The sequence below is a fragment of the Culex quinquefasciatus genome, chromosome 1 (genome assembly GCF_015732765.1).
Source record: "Culex quinquefasciatus strain JHB chromosome 1, VPISU_Cqui_1.0_pri_paternal, whole genome shotgun sequence".
Classification (NCBI taxonomy): domain Eukaryota; kingdom Metazoa; phylum Arthropoda; class Insecta; order Diptera; family Culicidae; genus Culex; species Culex quinquefasciatus.
The window spans coordinates 55,571,438-55,578,933 of NC_051861.1; the positions used below are offsets into that span (position 1 = coordinate 55,571,438).

The window sequence follows — 7,496 nt, forward strand, 5'->3', positions numbered from 1 at the left end:
AACTGGGCTGAGAACGTAGCCCAGTCACCGAATGCTGCTCGCTAACTGGGCTGAACGAAAAATAACGAGGGGAACACCGATGCATAATATTTTCCTGATGAAATATAAAAATAAAAGTTAATCAAATTTATTTACGATGTTTACTTTTCATATGTCTTAAATTGTGACTTGAAATGAAATAAAAGTTTGAAAAAAGTTTTTATTATTTATTGAACATGCTTTTGCATCCATTAACCCCTCGGTCATTTCGGTTTGTTTTGGTTTTTTGACGTTTGTCTGCTTTTTAACTGGGCTACGGCCCAGTTATCGAGCGCCCAGTTAAAAAGCAGCCCAGTTAAACAACGCCCAGTTACCGAACAACTACTGTAGTTACCTTTAGGCTCAGAATATGCAAAATAGTGCTGCTATCGAAATTTTTATGCGCCCTTTTTAAATTTTGCTCCAGAAATGCATATCCAGCTTTTTAAGCGAAAATGGCGTTCGAATGGTGAACGCCCGGAATGTCAAAATCACGCAGTGGTACCTACTTTACGAAAAAAGTGTGCCATGGCATGACAGCCGCATTTTTTTCTAATGTTGGTGCTCTTGCGCGATTTTGACATTTCGGACGTTCAACATTCGAACGCCATCTTCGCTTAAAAACCTGGATACAGTCGACTCTCTGGCTGTCGATCTTCTCGATATCAATATTTCTCCAGCTGTCAATAAATTTTTAAGTCCCTTCAAGAAGCATGCTTTGATTTTCCGTTCAATAATTTGATAACTCCCGCTCCCAACGGTCCCTTCAATATCGACAACGAGAGAGTCCACTGTAACAATAAATAAATCTGAATAAATTTAGTTTAAGAAATCATATAACAAGAGAAGGTAAGTATTTTGTAAAATAAAAGTTGCTCAAAATATCCTCCTACCAAAACCATTTCAAAAATTATTTGGGTCAAGATGTGGGCAGTAGAAAGTTAAAAAGGTTGAAACTTGAAAACGATGCATTATATTAAAAACAATTTATTTAATTTCATTTTCAAAAAAGATTTTTTTCTGATTTTTGTTACTTTTTTACTATTTTGAAAAATTGCGTTTATAAAAATATAAGCTATTGAAAGAATCAATCATGCAAAATTGCCGCTTTGGTCGTATGAAAGCCCCCGAAAAATTTTAGTCAAATAAAAACTTATTGCTGGGTTTTGGTAAAAAAGCATATTAAACAAATTTTGTTCACAATCTTATAACGTGTACATTTACATATAAATAGTTCAAAATTGTGGTTCCGGAATAACAGGCTTGTTTGCACTGGTGCTGACTTTAATAGCCTAGAAACTGGAAGGAATCATCTTCGTCGATCCTTTTTTACTTCCGAAATCTGCCGCTCGCGCTTCTACCGACGATTCCTTGCTCTGCATCTGCACTAGTGGCGGCAGCACGCTCGTCACCGTGACCGCCTCCTTCACCAGTTGCACGGTGACGCGTACCTCGGAAAACAGCCGCAGCTCGGCGGGCCCGATCTTGCGGTCCTTGGGCAGCAGCATACAGTGGCGGAACGGGTTGGTGTCCTCGGTCAGCTTAAAGTCCGACACCTTGGCGAGTTGCTGAAATAGTGAAGTGTAAAGGGGGGTTGGTTTGAAGGAGGTTGGTGGCGCTTACCTTGTAGCTTTGCAGACGTGCCCGGTGGTGATCAGCACCAGTTCGAGCAGCTGCTGGCCAATGTCCGAGACGGCGGCAGTCGTTTCCATGCTCTTGGCCTTCTTGAGGTAGTTTTTGAAGTAGAGCAGCGAGCTGGAATCGCCGGCCAGTTTAGCGTTGTACTTTTTCGCGTTGCAGATGTTGGCGAGCTGGCTGAGTTCGTCGGGGGTTCGTGCGGGTGGTTCGGCGAGGTCGAGGACCGCCGTGAGGACGCGGTGGTAGAGACAGTCGGCGTACTTTCCTCAATTAATATCCACCAGCACCACTTGCCAAATTTCCTCCTGCAGCGCAGATTCCCCCTGCTCCGTGATTTCCGCCAGCACTCACGCATTCCTTGAATTGCTGAAAAACACAAAACATGGGAAATAGTTGGAAAGAACCTTTTTGGAATGAGAATCCACGGCCACAAACCTCAAATTGTTCCGGAACATCCACACGGTGTCTCGCAATGGTGCTTGTTCTAATCGCTCGAAATGTGCTGAAAACTCTCTTACAGCAGGAACAACTCGACGATTTCCCCGATTCCACTTTGTTGGAAAATTTTCTGTCTTGCCCCGAGAATTTGAAAAATTGGCACGCGCAGAATGAAGAAATTGAAACACATTTGTTTTGATATAAAACTGCCAGTTGTCATTCACCATTGACATTTATGGGGTGCGTTCACTGAGTTCTATTTGTCAAACTGACGTTTGTGGGAAGCGTTCACAAGGTGCTGCAACAACGGCAGCACTGAACGTACCCACCGCGTGACAAAACATGCTACACGAAAATGTATCTGGAAATGTCAAAATGAAGTATTTCATTTACCGCGGTAGACACCGGTGGATAATAATCAAATTAACAAAAGCCCTTAGAATTGAGTCGGTACAGAGGAAGTTCACAAGATTCGCATTGCGCTTTCACTCATGGCCCGATCAAGTTGTAGCGCCATCCTACGAACAACGCTGCGAGGCTCTAGGGATGGAAACTACAGATTGTCAAGGCAAACAGATTGGCCAATGTTTCTGGGCACCAAACGTGCTGGACACCAACCGCCCTTTACGCCCAGCAAAACTGGCAGTGTTGCAAGCGCAAAACATACGTTGCCAGTGCCGATTTATTTTGCATCGGCCAATCTGTCTCCCTCGACAATCTGTAATGGAAACACTCTCCAAGAGAAGACAGTTCTTACGGACGGCTTTCGTGGGGAAACCGAGGGGCGCGACAATAGTAAGAAATTAAATAATTTAATTAATTAACGGTCGGAATTTAATACATTAACGAATGTTTACCGTCGCAACAACGCTCACCTCTCTTTGCACCACATTGGTTTGAACTCGGACTTGAAAGTTTGACATCTCGCGAGCTTGTTTATTTTTGTTTTGCTTGGTTGAGGATTTTTGTCGTCATCATTAGCAGCAGCAGAAAGCCGGAAAGGAGAGCCAACTTTTGTTGAATAATTTGATTTGGCACGGGCATTAGAAAATTTTGATGGAGTTTGTTCTGGACGTGACCCCGGTCCTGGCTTTCGAATATTAAGATGTAAAGTGGCTACGGAAACTGACGAGATGTGTGCGTTTTGTTTCAAAAATAATTTTGTTACAATTCACAGGGTTTGAAGATCTTTGGCGTCAACACGGCAGATGGAATAATCTAACCTACAGCCATGGTGTGCTGCAGCTGGCCATTGTGGAAATGCAACCGAGACCTCAAGGTTGTGGAATCCTGAGTGGTTCTCAATCCTTCTGTCCCTTCTAGCAGAATCTCCCACCAACCAGCTGGTTTGATTCTAAACTCAACTTTTAAATCATATAAGTTTGATTGTAATTTTGAGTTTTATTTTTGTATCAAAACGCTAGTGGATTTGAAATACAACGTTCCGAGAGAAACAATCCGCTGTGTCAGAGCTTCACGCAGAAGCGGCGTCCGACATGGAAAATATTCCGGTGGAAGGGACTTCACCAAATGCGTCACAAAACTCGAACAACCTGGACAAGGATTTTTGCGTGCACCAAAAAATCGAAAGAAATCCTTCGATGGGATTATGATGAGAAGCGCTTCGGTGGAGATTTTTATAGTTTGCCGTGATGATCAGCGGGAGTTAGATGGATTTTGGGAGTGAGACTTTTTGTCGGTTCAGATGACAACATTCTGCTCCAGATACTCTTTAGTGTTTTGGCTGTCCAATGTGTTCATGCGGCAGCCGTTTGACAACACAAATAATGTAAGATTCAGTAGCGTCAGTCCGACTTCTCCGCCGTATTTGTGTGAGTCGTGTAAAAATAAAGATCACTTAGACTGATGTTAAACTTGCTTTTTTATTCAATCTATACAATTATAATAAACTCATAATAAAATATAAAAAGTTGAATTTCCTTCTTGGCATAAATTATTTAACATCATTGCCGGGACCAGTGGTGTAGTGGTGAGTGTGGATGCCTCTCACCCAAGTTGGCCTGGGTTCGATCCCGGTGGCATTTTTCGAGACGAGATTTGTCTGATCACGCCTTCCGTCGGACGGGGAAATGAATGTTGGCACCGGTTGGCCCTAGAGGTTAGGTCGTTAGCTGAGTCCAGGTCTTCTCTTTGGGTCCTGTCTCGGTGGAGTCGCTGATAGGCCAGTAGGACCCGCTATCCAAAGATCGTCAGTTCGAATCCCGGGGTGGATGGAAGCTTAGGTGTAAAAAGAGGTTTGCAATTGCCTCAACAATCAAGCCTTCGGACACCTAGTTTCAGTAGAAATCTCGCAATTGAGAACGCCAAGGCAATGCTGTAGAGCGAACAGTTTATTTTATTGAAATAATAGAACAATTACTACGGCTTCCGGTGATGAAGGTTTCAAAAACTTCAGCTTCTAGTAGGCTTTGATAATCGTTAACTTTGCGCTTGTGATTCGTTGCTATTCCGTCGGTGAGAGATCTTAAACCGGGAACCTTGCCTTGGCGGTCGTCATCCTAGAGTGTATAGATTTAGGCGTGGATTGTTTTAATTATTATTCAACAAGAATTCATCATTTTGCTGTGTACCAATCAGTCTTTTCTTTGCCGACATCGGAGAGAAAGGAACGTCCTTGGAAACAAATTTTCCAGCGGTTTCGTTTCCGGAAACGATTCTTCCAACTGGGAGTTGCATGTTTTCTTTGGGGTCGATTTTAGCATCTTTTTTATGAAATTGGCTCAGATTGTATAAGTTTCTTTCAGTCCAGCAGCTCTGTCGAAGTTCCAAAGCATTTTGCAACTCTCCGCAGTAATCTCTCCAGCTGTCGATTCTTCGAAAAGATGCGGTGAACCATGATTTCGCCGATCTTGCCGTTCCGACATCAACCAAGTCGACGTATCCCGGTTGTACAAGTGGACGACAGGCCATTTTTGGGTCCTCCACCGGGACCGGGATTTCGCTTTTTCGTTTCGGAAACTTTCACGCAAACTTTTTTTAAACGTTGGGAACCCAACGGCATCGATACATTTTCGAGCAAAACCAAATAAACATAAATTTGACAAGCCAGCGCGTGAAAGAGACGCAAAACAGATCAAAGTTTCGAAAGCAGGTGTAGCACTGTCAAGTGTGGTTGACAAGTGGAATTTAATTCGTTAATGTATTAAATGCGAATATTAAATACATTAAGGCCAGTTTCACGCCCCTCGGGGGAAACTGTTACTAGGTGCCATCGATGCTCCCAATATCCTCGCCAGGATCAACTTCAACGTCATCCCGCGACCGCTCAGAACGTGGAATGCACTCCGCCTAGACTTTCATCGTACTCAATATGGACAGCAGGAACCTATCCGGGCGCTGTGTGGCGTTTTCAATGATTTTGACGATTTATTTGATTACTCGATGTCTGTAGATTCCTTTATTTCTAACTTACGCCGTACTATTTTTGTTTAGATCTAAGTTTATATTGTATCTCGTGAAATGTACTGACCATGTTTAAAAGACGGTGGGTCGAGAGTGGCGAATTTAGCGATCCAACTCGAACGAGCTTTTACCACCCTGTCCATTAAGACAGATAAATGTCGGATGGACAGTAAAATAAAAATAATAAATAACAAATCTCTATAGGGTATCCAATCATCAAATCCCTCCCCCACTTTCCCCGTTGATCGTGAGGAGTCGACCAAAAGGAAAAATGAATGGTAATGCGTCATTCGGCATATTCCTGACACATTTATTTTCCTTATCTGCGCCAACCTAGCTTTTGCGAGCTTTTTGCTCGGCTAGAGTACGGTCAACCAAGCTAAGCTAAACTAAAGTCTACCAACAAATGTGTTCCACCTGTGAAAAATAAAGGCGCCTCGACCCAGTCAACTCAATCAGAATTCTGAAACGGAATTCAATTCGAATCGTTTACGTATTCCGTTTCAAACGCAATAACCGATTCCGTGTCCTTTTCAAACGCAACAATCGATACGAATTCCGCTTCAGAATTCCGATTGAGTTAACTGTGGTTGATGCCGAGTCCAGTCTGACGATTGAAGCTATGGACACCCAGTTAACTCAATCCGAATCCTGAAACGGAATCTAATTAAAATCGTATCCAAATTCCGTTTCAAACGCAACAGCCGGTTCCGTGTTCGAACCGCTTGTAGCGTTTGACACGGAATTTGTGTACGATTCTAATTAGATTCAGTTTCAGAATTCGGATAAATTTGACTGGGCACTTGTCCGCTTTTCGGTTGTTCCGGATTGATATTGAACATTGCATCCCAGTCACGGCGTTCTCGCAGGATTCTTACAGAATTCTTGCAGAGAAAAATTATTCTTGCTAGAACGCTGCCATCACCTTGCCAGAACTATGTAAGAATTCTCACAGAATTCAAGCTCAAATGCAATAACCGGTTCTAGCAGAATCCGGTTAAGGTAACCGGTTCTGTTAGAACCCTGCAAGAATGCTGCTAGAACTTTTCTGACAGGCCATCCTGCTAGAATTCTGTAAGAATTTTGCTAGAATGAGACGGCAAAATTTTCTGCTGGAATCCTGCTAGAATTTTGTCGGAATTGTATTGTTGATTAAATTTAGGAAAAATCTTGGGCAACATAAAATTTCATTTCGAACAAAATTTATTTCTCTGTTAATTACAAGTCATTTTCTGCTCTATAATGCAAGTCATATCACTTTTTAATACACCATGGAGGCGGCTGTTGATCCTTCGGCAGAACACTGCATGCTTTTCTTTCCCAATCTGTCCGAGTAACCCAGGTTGGAAATATGTCGCGAAACGAATCGATGTCACGGTCAATGATGCCGAGAAGAGAATCCGGACTCCAGATCCGGGGTCTGGATGTCACCGAAAGCCATGCCTGCAACGAGCGGAAAAGTAGGTTACGTTTCATAATGCCTAACAAATCTATTCTCAATGTATGCCGAAATTGTGGGAGTGATGGTTTACCTGCGATAGTGTGTTTTAATCTGCCTGCTAAGTTTTGATTTCCGACGGGATCTCCAGATTGTCCTCGGCTCTCGGATTTTCAAAATGGTCGAAACTGAGACAAACGAGCGAAAATTAATCTTGTTGAAGTGTGATTTGAACCGGTAAACCGCCAGCCAATCAGTGAGCAGTATTTTCTGTTAGAAAGTTCTTGCAAAATTCTTACAGAATTCAGACAGGGCTGCTAGAATCATTCTAGCAGGAATCTTACAGAACCAATTCTGTAAGAAAATCTCGTATCTGGGATGGTGTTTGCTAACCTAATTTTATGATGCGCTTTAGACATTTTTAACGTTATTATTGATATTAGTTGAAGACAACGCTTACTCTACCCAAGTGGGCTTGATTCCGGAGGAGTTTTCTACATCAATGCCTAATATCGTTTTAATCTCTGAGCTACAGATGTCA

General features: G+C 42.6%; 2 long non-coding RNA genes across 2 annotated transcripts; both read right to left on the minus strand.

Moving 5' to 3' along the window:
* Positions 1-4,428: 4,428 nt before the first annotated feature.
* LOC6053546 lies at positions 4,429-5,123 on the minus strand. Its single transcript, XR_005276818.1, has 2 exons — positions 4,686-5,123; positions 4,429-4,613 (listed from the first exon to the last, which is right to left on the minus strand). It is a non-coding gene; the product is annotated as an uncharacterized LOC6053546 (long non-coding RNA).
* A 1,579-nt stretch (positions 5,124-6,702) lies between these two features.
* Positions 6,703-7,342, minus strand: LOC119765559. Its single transcript, XR_005276815.1, has 2 exons — positions 7,050-7,342; positions 6,703-6,960 (listed from the first exon to the last, which is right to left on the minus strand). It is a non-coding gene; the product is annotated as an uncharacterized LOC119765559 (long non-coding RNA).
* Between the last annotated feature and the right edge of the window lie 154 nt (positions 7,343-7,496).